Source organism: Furipterus horrens, unplaced genomic scaffold (assembly GCF_987537825.1).
Source record: "Furipterus horrens unplaced genomic scaffold, mFurHor1.1.pri manual_scaffold_5, whole genome shotgun sequence".
Classification (NCBI taxonomy): domain Eukaryota; kingdom Metazoa; phylum Chordata; class Mammalia; order Chiroptera; family Furipteridae; genus Furipterus; species Furipterus horrens.
In genome coordinates, this window is record NW_028327175.1 from 148,138,000 (window position 1) to 148,158,238 (window position 20,239).

The following is a 20,239-nucleotide window of genomic DNA, read 5'->3' on the forward strand; positions in this document are numbered from 1 at the left end:
AGGCATGCTCCATCTCCCTCCACAACTAAAAAGGTATGCAACTACCTCAAAACTGAAGACAATCAGAAGTTCCAAAAAATCAGGTTGCATGGAAGTCCAACAAATAAAGAAATGAAGAGTAAATATTCATCCAGATGGGTAAGAGGGGCAGAGCTGGGGCAGAGAGGATACAGTGTGGTGGCAGCTGCAGCAACAGTGGCTGTGACTGGCTGGTGTAAAGCACAGTCACACATTAAAAAGAGTAGGCAGGGACACCTGGGGAGCAATCCCAGCACCAGACCAGACCACACGGCTCATGGTTCCAGCACCGGGGAAAATAAAGCCACATTGCTTCTAACTGTGAAAACCAGTTGGAGCTGAAATGGAGGAAGAAACTTCCAGTCTCTCAGCAGAGTATGTTTGTTTAGAGGACTCCCATGGTCTTAGAATGTCTGCAGACCCACCCATTCTGGGAACCATGGCCAGGGCAACAGCTAGAGAGGTGCCAGTCCCATACGGGAAGTGGGAAAAGTACCTGGAAAAGGAGCAAGTGCTGAGCAAGCATCATTGTTCCCTCTCAGACCCCTCCCCCACATACAGCACCATAACATGGTAAAACAGGTCACCCTGTACTGAAAAATACTAAAGCTCTGCCCCTTACAATACCCCTTAGGCATGACAGCACTACCTAAGACACAGAGGAAAACACAGGAGCTGGTCAAATTGAGGAGACACAGAAGTATGGCTCAAAAGAGGGAACAGATCAAGGTTCCAATGGGAGAACTAAGATGCTCATAGACTTGACAGATATGCTTGAGTATGGCAAACACATAAAGGAAGATGTGAAGGCTATGCTAAGTGAAATGAAGGAAAATCCACACGAAACCTATGGTGAAGGGGAGGAAACCAGGGTTCATATCAATGATTTGGAACATAATGAAGAAATAAACAGTTAACCAATACAGAATTAAGAAATAAGAATTGAAAAAAAAACAAGGAGAGGCTTAGGAACTTCTGGGACAACTTTAAACATGCCAATATCTGAATCATAGAAATTCCAGAAGGAGAAGAGAAAGAGCAAGGAATTGAAAAATTCTGTGAAAAAATAATGAAGGAAAACTTCCCTAATTTGAGGAAGGAAATAGACATATAAGCACAGAGAGTCCCAAACAAGCTGAACCCAAAGAAGACCACACCAAGACACATCATAATTAAAATGCCAAAGGTTAAAGATAAAGAGAACAATTTAAAAGCAGCAAAAGAAAAGCAGAGTTACCTACAAAGGGGTTCCCATAAAACTGTCAGTTTATTTCTCAAAATAAGTTTGGCAGGCAAGAAGTATTCAAAGTGATGAAAAGCAAGGGCCCACAATCAAGTTTACTCTATCCAGCAAAGCTACAATTTAGAATGGAAGGGCAAATAAAGTGCTTCCCAGACAAGGTAAAGGTAAAGGAGTTCATCATCATCAAGCCCTTATTATATAAAATGTTAAAGGAACTTATTTAAGAAAAAGAGGATCAAAACTATGAACATTAAAATGATAACAAACTCACAAGTATCAATACCAGAACCTGAAAAGAAAAACAAAAAACTAAGCAAATCAGAATAGGAACAGAATCATAGGTATGGGGATCATCTGGAGGGTTACAAAATGGGAGGGGGAGGGGGAGAAATGGGGATATGGTGCAGGGATTAAGAAGCATAATTGGTTGGTACAAAATAGACAGAGGGAAGTTAAGAATAATACAGGAAAGGGTGAAGCCAAAGAACTTACATGCAGGACCCACGGACATGAACTAAGGGGGGTGGAATTGTTGGTGGAAAGGGGGTACTGGGCGAAGGGGAGCAAAGGGAAAAGAAATTGGAACAACTGTAATAGCATAATCAATAAAATAAACTTTAAAAACATAAAAATAAAAGCAGCTGCTCAAGATATTTCCAAGTCAGAGGTAAGAAAAATAGATAAGTCAGAAAAGAGTAAGGCATCTTTTTAAAACTATCAGATAAAATATTTTAACTATTACCCCAGATTGGAAAATATTTTCTCACATGTAGGACTACTGAAAATTAAGATCAATGGCCCTTTTCATGCATTATTGGTGATAGTTTCAACTGCTTAGACTCTGTGGGTACAAGTTAGTAATATGTCAGTATTTAAAGTCACATGTCTTTCTACTCAGCAACCCTTCTACCATGCATTTACCTCAAAAATACAAAAAAAAAAAAGTAGTATACAGAAACACACATACACACATACATGGATTTCTTCCTCTATACTATTACACAAAGATATTTATTGTAGATTGGATTAAGAAATTGGGAAGAAACACCCAACATACCTGGCTGGTGTGGCTCAGTGGGCTGAGCGCCGGCCTACGAACCAAAAGGTCTCTGGTTCAAATCCTATCAGGGCACATCTCTGGGTTGCAGGCAAACAATCCATGTATCTCTTGTGCACAACGATGTTTCTCTCCCTCTCTTTCTCCCTCTCTAAAAAAATTAATAAATAAAATATTTTTTAAAAGAAATACCCAACATATGTAATATCAAGCACAATATGAATATACACACATACACATGTATGTGTACTATTGTTGTTATTACTATTATTATTTTTTAATTTAGCAAATATTACCTGGGAGAAAAATTATGTTTTCTATTGTTAGTTGTTCACTTTATTCTAAAAAAAGAATAAATATACTATTTTTCAAATACTGAATGAATGGAATTGTTATAATAGTGAGAATAATCTGCTTGAGGTAGTCAAAAATTGGGAAAGAAATGTTGACACATTGTAAAATAATGAAAAGGGGTGTGTTCATATTACTGAACAAGCATTTACAGAGCTGTACCACAACCTAATCCAAAATGAAGCTTGGATGAACGATCAACACATGGTAATATCATGCAGTGCCAGGCCCACAGTCAGCAAGCATGTCTGTATATTATCTCTTTGCATTGTTGCTATCAAAAATAGAGTTAAATGTTTGCATTTCTTTTGAAATAAGAGATGGATAGGACAGAGAATTTGATGTGTTTGCAGAAAATAACCATTTCAACACAAAGAAAACTTCAAAAATAAGGTGGCCTTTAAAATATTTTTGAATAAAAGTCTCAAATAATATTATGCCACATAGAAGACAGTGTGAATAACAATTTTCCTATTTTGGTAGAGCTGATGAGTTTACTTGTTTGTTCTTCAGAAAATAATATTGTGATTTGCATTCTAACATGACTGGATGCTGCAAACTTTGAGAAAATACAGGAGCATAAAGTCCACAGAGTCAGTTATCATTATAAATCTATGACCTTGTGATATCTATTTGGAGCCAACATTGACATATATATATATATATATTTGGAGGCAACATAAAAAAATCTGAAGAAAACCTCGTTCAGAAATTGTTATTTTAGGAAGAAATGAACCATATGACTAGCAGGTGTCTACACTAATAGAATGACTTTGCGTTCTAATTAAGTAGCATTTCCCTACAGAATAATTACATATGTTGTTTACTCAACTATTTTTTTAAGGTTATTAACACTTCTGTAATGTACTTTTTTCTCAGGCTACAAGTTAAGAGCTTTGAGAACATTTGCTTTCATTATGAAATAATTGCAAAATAGATACTCTACTTACTGCAAATATTTTTCCCTACAAAAGAGTCTGTTCAAGAATTCAAGCATACTTATATCCTTATTTTATACTTTTTCTATAAAATTTGTCATAACTTCATTATAAAGAATTATTCCTTGGGTTCTATAGAACTGCAATCTTTTTTCAGATATCTTTAAATAAAATGGAAAAATACCAACGGAAAATTCTGCAGCTGTGATAAGTTCTCACAGCTGCTGCTCATAAGAGGAGGTGTGCCACAGAATGCACTGCCAGAAAACCATAAAGTGTTATCTTTTGAACTAAATACATGTTAACTAAAATAATATTTTCCACATGAAACACTCAAAATGTAAGCAATTGTGTTCCTTTTGGAAGACTCCCTTGGGAAATCATTACAGAATTGCCTTAGAAACACAAGCAATCTATGCATTTTAAAGGCTTACAGAGGACCTGACAATGTGGAGAGAGTTTGTTTGTTTGTTTACTTGAACTATCATAAATCTACAGAATTTTGGAAAAAGATTCATTAGAGTTGTTTTGCTCATTAGATATTATTGGATTCTTTGAAAAACAAGCTTATAAGTAGCCCCATGGAAGCAACCAACGATATTATCTTTCAAAACATTGAACTTGGCTTCTAAGAATTCTGTATTTTAGGGCTTCTGATTTCGTTTCTCTTTGCTGGGATATTGAAATCACTGAGTCTGTATCAATATACTCATTGTTTGCACAGGAATTTTTAGAAGAAAAAGTGCTTGATCTGACTTTATTAAGAAATTGAAAAGAGATGTCTCCTACTTTTTAAAATCTCTGCTTATCAATTCTATAAATTATTGGCAAAAATACTTTTAGATATTACTGGAAGATAATGCTTGCAAAACCATTTTTGACAAAAATAATTCTGGACATATCACACCAGTTTGGGAAGGCACTATGTTTGAATGACTATGGAATATAAATGCCATGTCTGGCTAAATACCACTTTCTTTCTCTAAAGAAGTTTAACCCAGAGGCTGTTAACGTTGCATATCTAAAGGACAGAGTTTCAGCCAACACAAGTAGATATTAATTCAAAATGAACGTGTTGTATATTTAGTCACTTTCCTTACATTAATTGTAAAACAGCAATCTACTTAGTAATTTTTTAGAATCCTGTGTGTGTGTGTGTGTGTGTGTGTGTGTGTGGTACAGGAAACAAAAAAAAGCAGAAATAAAAAAGCAAGATAAAATTTATTCTTTGTACAGTTTATTTCTTATTTGGGAGAAAAAAAATACACTTTTCTTCCCCCATCTATAATTTATTGTACCCTTTAACATCACAAGTAGAAAACATTGTGAGTAGACATGCTTAATTTGAGTAGTAAGCCTTCCATGAAGTATACTTTTTAATTAATAAAAAAATATACAATGTTTATACTTTTAATGGACAAATGAATTATGACAAAATTAAAGCAAAAGTAAAACTAAAAATCTTGACAAAAAATGAACAAATATTTTAATATTGTTAGAAGGTATTGTAAATACTCTCTTATGTGACATGTATATTTTCTATGCCCTGAAATGGATTAAACACTATTAACACATGTTTACCTATATTTCTACTACATTGATATTATTTTCAAATAGTTTTCTAGTGTGAAGTCATCATGAGAATGAATCTCCTTTCCTTTTTAGTTTTATCATTATTTTTTATTGAATTTATTGAGGTGGCAAATGCATCAGCTGTACACTGTTTGGTGTGTTCAACACCCAAATTTAATCTCCATCCATCACCATGTATCCCTTCTAAACACTCCTCCACCTCCCAACCCCCCATCCCCCAACAATCACCATATTGTTACTCATGCCCATGAGTATTTTCTGTTTTCTTTTTTGCTCAATCCCTCAAGCCCCCCACACCCAACCACCCCCCACTCAAAGCTGTCAGCCTACTCTCTCACGAGTCTGTCAATATTGAGCTTGTTGGTTCCTTTTCTTCATATGATTCCACATATGAGTGAAATCACTGATGGGTTTACTTCACTTAGTGTAATGAAAATACTTTTCTGAGAATGAGATTACTGAATGGAGGGACTGCAGTGTGTGTAGTGTGCCTGTTGGCTCACATCTGCAATTTTAGTTCAATGGCTTTAAAACTCAGCTCCATAGCAGGGAACCAATCCCCTATGAAAATTCAGGACAAAAATGCAACTGAATTTAATTGTAAAAGCCTTGAATTTTAGAGTCAATCTCCCAGAAAATTCCAAATTAAATGGAAAAATTACTCTGGTTTACCTTGAAGATAGCTTCACACTTTAGTAAATTGCTTTTTCTCTATAGTGATAAAGCTTCCAGTTTGTCTTTAATACTATACAAGTACTATTATGACCCCAAATAACAGTATCAAAATATGAGTTGCATGGCATATAGAATATAATAAGCCAAGACTAGCTTGAGTAAACTCAACTGTATATATCAAAAATATTAAAGTATGATCATATGCATTCTTTCATTTGGGAATAATGAAAAATAACCTCATAATTTTTTGTTGTTTATTTGCTACTTTTGTTCTTTATTTAAATTTCTTCTGAAGCTCCAAGCATGTATCCATGGAAAAATGGGAGAGCAAGCCATCTCTGTGTATTGTTAGTAAAAAGTATATGGGTTGACTGACTTGTAATCACTTATTTGCTATTCACAAAATATTGAAGTATCAGTTCCTCTCTGAAGTGCTCTTTGGCCATATCAATAGAACCTCCTATTTCTTAACTCTATTTTCATTACTGGTTCATATGATTATAATGACATGGAATCTGGTATTACAAAAAGATTTATATATTTTATCCAATGGTATAGCAACATGGGATGTGAGCTATTCGGCACAGGTGCAAATGATAAGTGAGTGCATTGGCTGTAGAGAATTTAAAACTACTATAAAGCCAACTAAAATTCAGTCTTCTTTTTATTATCACTAGGCAACAGTAATTCTACATTATGAAAGTGATAAAATACTACTCTCCCCAAGGAAAGTCACTGTGATGGAATTGAATTTCATGCAGAAAGGAACATGGAGGAGAGAGGTTCATCTTTTATATTAAGTAAATGGCATTTGGTGTCATTGAAAGTATAAGTTGAGAGGAGAACATATTTATTATTTTGATGTGCACTTCCCCACAATCAGATCAAAGTGGAAATTATATTTAAAGATATAAAACTTCCCTGCATACAACAACAATAGTGCTTGAAAGAGATTTCAACTTGAGGCTATTAAAGTCATATATGCGGTCTCTCCAGAAAAAGTCCAACTATTGTTACTATAACAAGAGCGGGTTGCATGACGTCCATGTAACTTGGCAGACAAGGAGACTGGACTGGAATGAGCATGCATGAACAGTGATGACTTCACTGTAGTAGTCAGTGGAGGTGGTAGATGCTGTTGAAAGAGTATGGATACTGTGTGGCTGTCACACACAAAATGAATGAGTAGAGCAATGAATCTACATCAAATTTTGCATTAAGCTTGAACATCCCTTTGCAGAAACTATTCAGATGATTCCAAAGGCTCCAGCTATGAGCAACTGGTGACTGGAAGCTTCATCATGACAATGCACCCCTTATCTATCACATCTTGTGCAGAGTTTTTGGCAAAACAACAAATCACCCAGGTTACTCAACCCCTCTACAGCCCAGATTTGGCACCCTGAGACTTCTGGCTTTTACCAAAACTAGAATCACCTTTGAAAAGAAAGAGATTTTAGATCATTGATGAGATTCAAGAAAATACAACAGGGCAGCTGATGGCGATTGGGAAAACTCTCTGAGGTCCCCAGGGGCCTCTTGTACCTTGTATCTTCTTCAATAAATGTCTCTATTTTTCATATAACATGGCTGAATATTTTCTGGACAGATCATATATATATTCCATAGTATATATTAATATATACATATAATACATACTCTAAAACAGATATATATCATTAGTTATCAATTATATTACACATAATTGTATGCTATATAATTCTAGATTCTATCTGTATTTTATAACCAAGTTTATATGGATTCACATATTATCAGAGTAGAATGTATTTAAAAAATTGTAACTAAATCATAATTGAAAAAGTTCATGTGAAATAAGGAACAATGACATATAAGTCAAATCAAACATTACCTTTTTATGACTCTATAATCTCCATGAGGACAGAAATCTTTGGCTTTTTGTTACACTGCCTTATTCTAAGCCCCTAGTGAATGAAGTTTCTATAATTAACCACTAACAATAGACATCCTGGTAGGTGCAAGACAAAAAATAATGTGGTGTCAGGAAAGAGATGAATTATTATGATTTGAGAGAATCTATCATTGGGGTGTTAATCAATAGAAGAATATATATTTGCTCTTATACTCTAAATTAAATAATGTGCAAATACGATGAACCGCCATGGGAGGAAAGTGATCTGGAACATGATAGCCTTGTTTCTGAGGTTTGTCTTTGTTTTAAAATATTTATTTTTATTTTTTATTTAAATTTATAGTGTTGACATTGATTAATACAATTATATAGGTTTCAGCTAAACAATTCTATGGTACATAATATTTATACAGTGTGAGTTTTTTAACACATTCACATTTCAAATTTCAGTGGATTGGGGGTAAAAATGACTATAATACCAAAAAGTATGTTCTAAACAACGAAAAATGCTATAGATGAACATAAGCTGTTTCTTGCATAGAACTTAATGGGGATATTCCTTCTTTCAAGGCTTGTTTTTAGTTATTTACTTTCATTTTTAGAACAAAATATAATCATTTGGCTCTCTTTTCTCTAATTCTGTTTTAAATATTTTTCCTATGTTGGCTTAACTATACCGACATGAATATTGCAGATTAGCAATTTGGATTCCTTAAATTTTTGCTTCACAATCATGTAGTTTTTCTAATTGTTTTCTTACTATTAGTTGCTACAGAAAAATATTTTGAATTTAACAAAATGTACTACCAATTGAAAAGACCGTAACATGTCATCTAAAAAGTACTAGTACTTTATACAGATGGTATATATACCTTCTTTCACTTTAAATTTAGTTTTCTTCCCTGACTTTTAGCTGCTTAGTAGTCCCTTGTATACATTTAGATTTTTATGTTGAGATTTAACTGTACCAAATCTTTTTTTCTTGAAAGTACATCATGTTATCAATTTTTATCTAAGAATAATTTTAGGTATGACCCCTTTGAAGCTTAATTAGATTCTGAGTGTGTTTTATTTTCAGATGCTGAGGTTTCATTTTTGTCTAGGTGTAAGCATATTTTATCCACCATCTTTTCACATTTACTATATAGCAGTTGATCTAAAAACTAAAAATATGTCCTATGGTGTTCTGGAAGAGAAAGGCATTTCTCTGAATTGCCTAAAATATAAGCTGTAAGCACATGGTCTCTACCCTCTAGATTTCCAAAGGTCCTAAACTAATCTTGCCATCATCTCCCCAATTTTTCATTAATATCTGCATCTCAGTTACCCAGAAATTATACTTTTTGTTTACTGTGCAGCATAGAGGAATATTGTTCACTTGAAACATAATTTCCTTCCCTCCACCGTGACTGATACTACTTGTCATTACTGTAGATACAGCCCTCTGAATCTCTCCTGTAGGGCTGCAGGGCTCCAACTGGGAATGTTCTACTTTTTCTCCTGCTGCTTTTCTCTGTTTTCTTTGATATTGCTGTTTTTCTCACTACCCTGCTTTAGGCCTATTACATATTTTAGTGCAAACGTTCTCTAATTTGGCATTAGTACTGAATCTCAGTAATGATTATATGGCCCCCAAGAAGAGGTTTATATAGAAAAAAAAATAGTAACTAGTTGAGTTTGTTTTCCATGTACCTTTAATAAACGTTGCAGAAAATAGAGCTCTATAAGTGTTTCTGAGATTTTTCTTTTTAATTTCACCAAATTTCAGTTTCCTTCCAGTTTGAACAGCAAATTGGTTTGACATTTCAGGAAAGATAGCCAATGGGTCTTGATTTGTAACTGTTGTTGAGATGGATAGTTTGTGCAGACTTAGTGCAGTCATGTGGCAGACCAGCATGGTAGCAGTATGGGGAGATACATATGAACAGAGTTGTTCATCTAGCTAAATTCTAATGATGTAATATGGTGAGGAAGAGATTAATTTACTAAGGGACAGTTTTAATAACTTGATGAATCTAAAATTAAACACAACAGGTTGAATTTATCGTGATAATCAAATACAAAGCATCACTTTATACTGGGTAACATTGAATTTTCACATTTTTATCACCTTTTTCTAATACGAAGTATTATTATGAGAACCAAAATCAAAATAGTGGTCGGCAGCCGTCCGTCTCGAGAGACGATGGTGTAGCTTCTTAAGAGTCTATCTGCACCGCCGAGAATGGTTGTGCAGTCCGACTCGGGAGTGACACGGTATCTGTCTCCTCCCGTGTTGAATCAACATCTTGCGATGACGCTGGAGTGTCCTCTCCAGTGAAGCTGAAGCTACAGAGCCTGGGCAGGGTGATATGGAGGGTCTGCTGTTGCCCAAGCAGCAGACCTCCCCTCTCTTCGCAGCTGAAGGGTCCAAGGGAAAGACGGAGTCAATACAGCTTGGTTTCAGGTGCGCCGCAGGAGTTGCCGGTGTTGACTACAACGTCAAACCGCCTTAGGGACTCCGGCTCCGGATTTTCTGTCGGGGTTTACTCCCTTAGCCTTTCCCCTGAAGAGGTATGCCGCAAGGCAGCGGAGGTTTTTTGGGGTCAGAGTTTTCCTTTTCTGATGTGCCCTGACTGGAAGATCGAACCAGCGACACTTAGCTCGCAGGCCGACGCTCAATCCACTGAGCCAAACCAGCCAGGGGGGAAATCAAAATAGTAGTATGTTAAAAATCAAGGTAGCCTGGTGGAGGAAGAGGAAGCAGTATCTAAACTGGAGGGTGAGAGGTTATCAGAGGCCTGTGATGACTCAAAGTTAACAGATGACAAGCTTGGAGATTAGACCGTTTATACAGGATCCGTCAGGAGGAACTCATCACCAACTGAGGCTTCACATACCTCCGCAGTTCGCTTGGTTAATACTTTTACTGAGCACTGGATGGGCAGTACATGTATCTGTCCCTGTGAACATGTGCTGCCTCGTGGGGAAGTTCAGCAGCCTGGAGCACAGCCCTGGGAAGATCTCAGCAACAGCAGTGGAGGTCACCTGGGGACTGCATGCCTGAGGATGTTCCACAGCGTCACAGATACCTCTTTCACTTGGGACTCACCTGCAAGTTCAGCATCTGTGAACTGGCTCTGCAGCCTCCTGTGGTCTCTAAGGAGATAGTCTCAGATGACACTGAGAAGAGGAAGCATCAGCGCCAGAAAGCTTGGGAGTAGTGCCGCGGAGAGAGTAATACAGAGATGGAAGAGAACAAGAAGTAGGGCAAGTCCTCAGAAGTCCACATTCCCCTAGAGAATCTATAGCAATTTTTTGCCTTCAATTCCTATACTTGCTCCTCAGACTCTGATTTGGGTCCCACCAGCACTAAAGGCCATGAGGCTTTTGCTGCTTCTCCGCTTAGCAGAAGTCCAGGTTCCCAAGCAGACTTCCTGCTCACCCCCGTGTCATCCACTGCTAGTCAGGGCAGTCCTTCATTCTGCATAAAGGGTCTTTTGCCCAGATGATGAGAGTTGGAAAAGCAAAAGCAGATGTGTGGCCCAAAACTGCTCCAAAGAATGATGAGAACAACTTAGTCCCTCCTGCCACTGTAGACAATGATGGGGAGAGTGGTAACTGGGGCCGCGTTCCTGTGCCCCTTTCCCAAAATTTCTTCAGCCAGGCTGTTGAAGCAGCCTTCATGAAACTGGACAGGTCAGCTACTTCAGATGGCCCCTCTGAAGAAAAAAGAGGAAAACAAGAAAAGGAAAAACAGAAACAGAAACTCTTGTTCAGCACATTAGTCATCCACACCAAGTCACACTACTGGCCCAGGCTACCTTCTCCACCTGGTTTTCTTTATTCTATGCTTTTATTCTCAGTTGAACAGATTAGCCTGGGGTAAAGGGTCCCCACAATGTGAGGGAGAACAAGATTTTCAATACAGGATATTTTTCCAGATTCCCATTTTTACACTGAAATAAAAGTACCCACACTCACAAGAAAAAAAAGGAGGGTGGCACTATTTTTATAGTTCTAACAATTTATTCTTTGTCATATTTCTAGAGAAGCTCTGGGGCTTTGTTGTTATTTGTAAATATATTCACTATTATAGGTACACATATAACTTCTATTTAAATTCTGCAGTTATTAGTTTTAAAATAGAGATAACAATAAGAACTTCAGCATATTTTCAACATCCCCAAATAATATCAACATAATTATACATTAATTAAAGAATTACTGAAAATTACAGTATACATACACCTATACTGGACACTGATAGGAAATGACCTGGATTCTGAATAAAGAGATCTTATAGATTATTTCTATTAACTATTTTACCTTGGAACTCCATACATTGTGTTGGCCTACCACAAAATAAGAACTCAGGTTAACATTTACTGAATATATATTTTGTGTCTGACATCGTCCATCATTTTAGAGGCTAGAAAAATTAAGTTGAGGAAGAAAAGTGATTGGCCCAAGAATCCATAGGAGAATTGGAATTTGAATCCAAATTTTCATCTTAGTCAAAATCCCTGATTTTTTCCTATACCACCACAAATTCCTACTATAACATCTAACATGTAAATGATGCCTTAAGTTTTCCTTATATTTTGTATGTCGCATTCTTTTGATAATCCACAAAAATCATTTCACATGCATTGAGATGGTAATATCTTTAGTATCTGTATGAAGAAACTAAGAAGCAGCAGATGTGAGTTTCATTATCTTTAACTTACAATGTTTGCTTTTTTTCTTTACTTTTTCATTTGTAAATCCTTTTTAAAAATAATATTTTTGAATTATTGGGTTGGCCAAAAAGTTTGTTTGTTTTTTTCTGTAAGATGGCTCTAGTAGTTGCTTAGTTGTCTCTAACTTATTTCATTTGAAACAATTTTGTTAGACTGTATTGTAACAGCTGTTGTATCAGCATGCCTTTTAAAAAAGCATCAAAAATGGTGAATTTTTGTGTAGCCATTTTAATCTTGAAGATGGAAGAAAATATGCAACATTTTTGGCATATTATGCTTTATTACTTCACTTTTTTTCATATTATGCTTTATTATTTCAAAAAGGTAAAAACAAAACTGAAACACAAAAAGAGATTTGTGCAGTGTATGGAGAAGGTGCTGTAACTGATCAAACATGTCAAAAGTTATTTGTGAAGTTTTGTGCTGGAGATTTCTCACTGGATGATGCTCCAAGCTAGGGTAGACCAGTTGAAGTTGATAGCAATCAAATTGAGACATTAATTGAGGACAATAAACATTCTACTATAAGGAAGATAGCTCACATATTCAAATGTTCAAATCAATAAAGTTATTGGTGAAATGGAAAATGTGTCTTATTTTAAGGGAAAGATTAAATGGTTTTTTGGCTAACCAAATAGAATACTTTTCAATTTAAAGAATTTTTATGAAGGTAGTATAGATAGTTCCTCTATGCTTTGCTCCAGTTTCTTATATTGTTAACATCTTACATTCATGTTTTAAATAGCGTTCTTCAGAGAAAGAGAACCAATAAAGACAGAAATATACAGAGCTATATATCTATTGACCAGTTAACATTTTATTATAGAATTGTTCACACAATTATGGGGACTGAGAAGTCCTATGATCTGCTCTCTACAAGCTGGAGACCCAGGAAGCCAGTGGTGTAGTTTCGGTGCAAGCACCAAGACCTTAGAAACAGGAACACTACAGTCTAAAAGTCCCAGTCTGAGGGCAAGAGGAGACCAATGGACAGCAGTAGTTTGAGTACTGAGGCTGAGATAGCAAGTTCTTCCTTACACTACATTTTTGTTCTATTCACACCCTCAACAGATTAGATCATGCCTACTCACATTGGAGAAGGGGACCTGCTTTATGTAGTCTATCAATTCAAGTGCTTATCTCATCCAGAAACTATTATAGACACACCCAGCAATGATGTTTAACCAGCTCCATCTGATCCAGTCAAGTTGACAAAATTAACCATCACTATCAATATGGTACATTTGTTACAATTAATGAAGCAATACACATTTATTATTATTAATAAAAGCATACTTTTCCAGATTCACTTTGTTTTCATATAATATCCTTTTTCTGTTATGGGATCCTATCTAGATACTACATTGCATCAGTTTTCTTATCTCTCTGGGCTTCTCTTAGCTGTGAGTGTCTTAGACTTTCCTTGTTTTTGCTGATCCTGACAGTTTTTAAACATTTCTGATGTCAGGAGTACTGCATATGTATTTTGTAAAATGTTCCCTCAATTTAGATCTGTCTTGTGTTTATGCTATGATTAGATTGGGTAATTTTGTATGTTTGCTATACCATTGAGAGGAAGGTTAATTTTTCATCCAGTTTTATTAAGGGCATATTTTATTAACATGAATTATTGCTGTTGATGTTGATCACTTGGCTGAGGTAGTTTGTTTCAGGATTCTCCAATAAAAGGTAATTTTTTTTAACTTTTCTTTTTTCACTTTTAAATTAAATTTATTTGGATTACATTATTTTATTGAGTAACCATAGAATCTGCATCTTCCAATCATATCTTTATTTGTTTTTCATCTTCCAAATGTGTCTTCCTTTTATTTAGGCCTTAATTGTCTCATTTCTAATGGTGGTTTCTTTGATGGCTGACCGCACCCTTGCCTTTCACACACTCACTACCAGCAAGAAGGAGAGTGGAAAACCCATTGTCTGAGTGAGGAAAGTGGTCCCATTCCCCCACACACACACAAAAATGTCTATTCTTCTTCCAGTGTGGTAGGATTAACCTGCGAGGACTCCAGGTCATGTCCACATTAATCAGCAATAAGAAAGGATACATCAATAAGAAGGGTCCATAGGTTTTGGAAAGTTCTCAGGAGGAAAAAGAATACCCTATCAGGCCTATCCTGAAGGACTGTCTGACCACATGGTTTAGACCTTGGCCAGAAAGGTTACTCACTACCCTGGGTGCCAGTGGAGGTAACACAATAAAGTCAATTGTGACTGCTAACACACACACACACACACACACACACACACACACGCACACTCATTGAGGTTTCACAATGGTGGGAACAGAAAAAAGTGAAAGAGCGTACATAAACCCATACATGTGGCTCAAGCTAAAGGCTTGGTGATGGACCAGTAGGCAGAGTCCTGTGGATTGTGAAAAGAAAGATTCCTTTGGTGTGAACCCCCAAAAGTAATTTATTTGTTGAGATAGACTTCCTGTTGACAACTGAAGGCCCAAATTTAAAAAATGACAAAAGCCTAAGAGGCATTTGCTAACAGGGGCTTCTTACATACTCTGCAGGCTGGGAAGAACCTCAGACTTAACTCTCAGCTTCAAGATAAATACCCGCTTGTTTATGTCTCTTGAATCAACAACCGCAAGGAAGCTCTGTTTCAGCTTTCTACCAATGTACTGAAACCTGCCCCATCCTATCAGAACTGTACAGTTTGAATATCTAATTTACATTAAATGGACCTGATTGAAAACCTGTTCTGAACTTTCACTATAAAAGACGGGCCTCTTATTTTCTTTTTTTTTTTTTTTTAACTGATAAAATTTTTTATTTCACTTTTGAATTTTTACACGTTTCCTGATGATTCCGTGTAAGGTGGAAACTAGAACTGTTTAAAAGACATACACAAATCTAGTACATCAATAACTGGGGATTTTTCTTTTTTGCTATACTATTTTCACAACCACAGGTGTGCTTGCTAAGTAATATAACCATCACAGAAGCAAACGTGAGGCAGAATACTGGTAAGGAAAAACAAAGCAAGAGCTACCAGATATACAGACAGGCTCGTTCCACATTCACTACTGCATTTTCAAGCGCCAAGTATTTAACTGCACATTTTTGTTCGGCTAGAAAGGGATTTTTTTTCTTTTTTCTTTGTTTTCATCAGTGCATGAATGTTTCTTTTCTCATTTCAGCAGATGGACAAACAGATGGATACTCCAGCTGTGCGGAATGTTAAAGACAGAGGGGGTACACTGTGAGACTGGTAGGCCCGGGTATTCTGGATTCTCCCCATTGCAAGCGTTCATGCAACTTCCCTGCATTATAGGGTCTTGTTTAAACACGTCTGTGAACTTGGCTGGATGAGTACAGTTGGGCGATCTGGTGACAAGTACTAACAAGCATTATCAGGGCTGGCTCTAATACATGGAGAAACATGGACATTTAAAAATACTTTTTTGATTCAGATCTTGGTGTGACTAAAGAGCAATAACTGTGCTGAGAACAGGAGGAAGACAGAGCTTTGGTAATGGAAGCTCTTCTCAACTCTTTGAAACAAGGCCTGCTCACCAAAGTACTCATCAATTTCATTGCTCACCCCCTCCAGGCTCCCATCCCTGCCCATACAATATTAAACTGAACAAAAGACAAATAGACTTCAAAAAGAAAAAAAGGTGAAGCAGCAGGACAGTAATTTAAAGAGGAAAGAGAAAAAGAAAGTCAACAGTCAAAAAGACAGTGGAGAATGTTTAGATTTCAAAATTTAAAAGCCCCAAGCTAGGAAGAACCCAAAGACTGAGTACTACTCATGTGAAAGGCAATCTCTGCAGAACATTATTTTTAAAGGTATTACCCAGGAGACAGATAAGGCCATTCATAAAACACACGACTTTCATTCTTCTTTAGCTCATGGTTAAAAGGAAAACAGATTCCATGACTGAAGTACAAGTCGCAAATCAGTGACATTATTTTAGGACAGGGGTTTTAGTCACGTGTGTTACATGAGCACTGGACCTTCTCATGGTGTCGTAAGCCAGTTATATGCCACCAACAATTTCAATTTTAAGCTTTGAGTTTCCTAGGAAGACACTGGACATCTGTGGTCAAAACCTTTTGAGTGGCAATAGCCCCAACTGGTCAAGGATCTGTAGGCCCTGAACAACAGTCAGAACTGCTGTGAACTGCCATCAGACTCGGATGTGAAATGACAGGTGTCTCACTCCAGGTCCCAGCATCACAATATAATCTCTGTAACTTTCTGTACAACTTTACAATGGAGCTGCAGTTCAGTGATTGTTTTGATATCAGATTAAACTTCCCAAAGGTTAGATAATTCAGGTGTATTTTTTTCTACCAGTAAGAGTTCTGCTTAGTTACAAAACCCCATAATCACAGTGTTGTTTCAAAACAAATTAAACACAGTAATCCTGTCAATGTTAAAAAGCAAAACTTCAGAATGCTGTGTGGCATTTATGTGACCAATCTGAGTTTGAGATACAAATACCAGCTGTTTATCCCATGGACCATTTTTGCTAGGCTGAGGTTGTGAAAAATCGAAAAGTCGATGTACAATTCTTTTTCTTTTTTCTCTCACAAAGGGATATATGTGGAGGGTACAGAGTGACACTGAACAGATCACGAAGCACGACAGACATTAGTTCTCTCCCTCCCCAGCATCTCCTTCATCTCCCTGGTTTTCCGACGTCCACAGAGTGAGATTGTCCCTAAGCAACTGCATGATCAGCGTGCTGTCTTTGTAGGACTCTTCATTCAGCGTGTCCAATTCAGCAATCGCTTCATCAAACGCCGTTTTTGCCAGGCTGCAAGCCTTTTCAGGAGAGTTCAGAATCTCATAGTAGAAGACTGAGAAATTCAATGCCAGGCCAAGTCGAATTGGGTGTGTGGGCTGCATTTCTTTCTTACTAATTTCAAACGCTTCCTGGTAAGCCTGCTGAGAGTTTGACACAGTGGTTTGCTTGTTGTCTCCAGATGCCACCTCAGAAAGATATCTAAAATAATCTCCTTTCATTTTCAAGTAGAACACCTTACTTTCTGGTTGAGTAGCATTGGGAATAAGATATTTGTCCAAAAGCTCCAGAACATCGTTGCAGATGTCCTGCAGCTCCGCCTCTATCTTCTCACGGTACTCTTTGCCCATCTGCTGCTGCTTCTCGTTCTGCTCTGTTTTCTGTTCGATGCTGGAGATGACACGCCAGGAAGAACGGCGCGCGCCCACCACGTTCTTGTAGGCGACGGAGAGCAGGTTTCTCTCTTCATTGGAGAGTTCATGCCCCTGCTCCGTGACTGCCTTCATGGCTGCGGCCATGTCGTCATAGCGCTCAGCCTGCTCGGCGAGTTTGGCTTTCTGTACCAGCTCACTTTTATCCATGGTCATTCCCGTGGGAGGTCTGCAAGGGACAAAGGCGCTTGCGAGCGATGCTCCGAGCGCGGTGACCTTTTCCTTCATAGGGTCACTCCTCAGGCAGCAGCAGCGGCGATGGCGGCGGCGATGGCGGCGGCGGCGGCTGCAGTGGCGGTGCGGCAGCTACCCCGGCTCCGGAATCGACGGCGGCGGTGGTGGCGGCCTTATTTTCTTGATTAAACACAATTCAGGTTATCATTTGAATCTGTGTTTCCTGAGCTAGAGCTTCTTTCTGCACAAATAAATGCTTTGTATTCTTTATTAAAGTTTTAAATTAATTTTGGTTTAGAGCCCCAAGTTTAACCTGCATCTGAAGGTAATGATAATCTTTCAAAATCATGCTATCAACACTATTTTGGTGATTCAGTCTCAGGCCAGTGAGTCACCACTCTATGAAACAAAGGCTGGACCAGTGGATACCAGGATGAGGGTCTATCACAAGTGGGAGGGGGGTGCAGTAGGGGGTTAGAGTTCACTAGAGAGGAGAAATGTGGACTATTTTCTAGTCTGGAGCTGCTGTTCACAGGTGGCACTTATGGGGTCTCCCAATACTAACTGTGAGAAGAGAATGGAGCAAATTTGAGGAAAACACTCTGAAACATGGGGCATTTGGGGGCCAGGCCTGAATGAAAGGACCTCCAACTGTATAGGTATAAGGACAGTACTGACTTGTTTGTGCCCCAAGCTTCCCTTCAGGATTATAGCATGCAGCATTCTCATTGTTAAAAAGTCTTTGGTACCAAATGTTGAATAATTGAGAAAAAGAATCTATTAATGGGTATTCTATAATTTAACTACTTATAAAATTTCGGTAATTTGATATATTATAAAGGTCAACTTTTTGATTAATGACCTAAACATCTGTATATAGCATTTATGTTTTTAATAATTTTTAAACATCTAATAATTTATATTTTTAATCTAAGTTTGATATTTTAATGTGTTTCTTATTAAGTCTAAGAGTACTCCATATATTTAGCATATTAATTCTATTATTTGCTCAGTTTGATTTTTCCTTAAAATTATCATAAATTTGATGCAGAGCTCATATAAAATAGCATAATTGGTAGTTTTCCTTCGATTTTTTAATCAATTTAAAATTGATTAAATATCTTTGTTGCTTCCTGTTTTGATTTCTAAATCTTTTTTATACATTTGTATTTATAAAGCTTCAGAATTTACAACATGTTATAAAAATAAAGTTGATTTTATTTTTATAAAATACAATCTTTTAATATTATTTGTAGAATTAATAATTCCATGCCCACTGATGTGAGTTTTTTATAATAAATTAACATAGATAGGATAGGATATTTCATCAATGTTTTTCTCTTTAGTGTTTTGAAATAAATATGTGTATATATATATATATATATATAACAGAATACTATTATAGTTTATTGCAATTCTTGTTTTATAAACATCTTGTTTTAAAAATAAAATATTATTATTCATATACTTATATATAAAATGAAGACTTAAGTTATTAACTTAATCTGGAGATTTAGCACCAGATTATTCATATCTATTTGATGAAATAAAAGTAATCTAAGACAAAATGAAAAGTCATCTAAGGCCCCAGGCACTATGGCCTTTAGCAGTGATGAACTGGGTTTATGGGTAGAGCAACAGATTGATGAAGAAACTCAATTTAAAGAGAAAAATCATAGGGTTATGACCTAAGAAAATGATATTTTTTTGTTAGGGGAATGATGTAACAATAGAAAAGGCCAGGGCGCTTAGAAGAATTAGAGAATTTAAGGGACAAATGCAGCAATGAATGGTCAGAAAGCATTTTAGAAAGTTTTACTGTGTGAAGTTTGTTGCAATTTATCCTCTGTAGGGTCCCTGGAAGATTGCAGCACAGACATGTAAAACTTTTCAAAACTTTTGAACTTAGATGTGAGTTTTATCCGGATGCCACATAGTACATGAAGTTACTCTGATTTTGAAACATGAAGATGCAACTTTATTAGGGTTATTTTTAAGCTGTATTTTTATATTTTTATGTCTTACATTTACATTCCAATGTATACCTTTAATAAGATGCTTACAAAAAGTAAGTTTCAATGTTCAATACTTATCCTTGATATTCTGTGAGTTAATAATTCTCATATTTTAACTGTTATTGATCTCTTGATTGAGAGGGAATCAGTCTCAGAGAAACAGGCTCCTAACCCAGCTGGCACTTCTCACTATGCTTGGGGATTAGTCTTTTCTATTAAGTAATGATCATTTAACCTATTAGGATTAGTCTATGCAATTGAAGAATAATTTCACATATTGCAAATGTATTATGTATATTCAATGTATAGTGGTTAATAAAAATATATTCTGAACTTTACTAGAGCT

General features: G+C 36.5%; 2 pseudogenes; one reads left to right on the top strand and one right to left on the bottom strand.

Annotated features, from left to right (window-relative positions):
- The window catches only part of LOC150010086 (E3 ubiquitin-protein ligase RNF10 pseudogene), a 45,239-nt pseudogene extending 33,605 nt beyond the window's left edge, over positions 1-11,634 (top strand).
- A 5,412-nt stretch (positions 11,635-17,046) lies between these two features.
- On the bottom strand, positions 17,047-18,044 carry LOC150010087 (14-3-3 protein beta/alpha pseudogene; annotated as a pseudogene).
- Between the last annotated feature and the right edge of the window lie 2,195 nt (positions 18,045-20,239).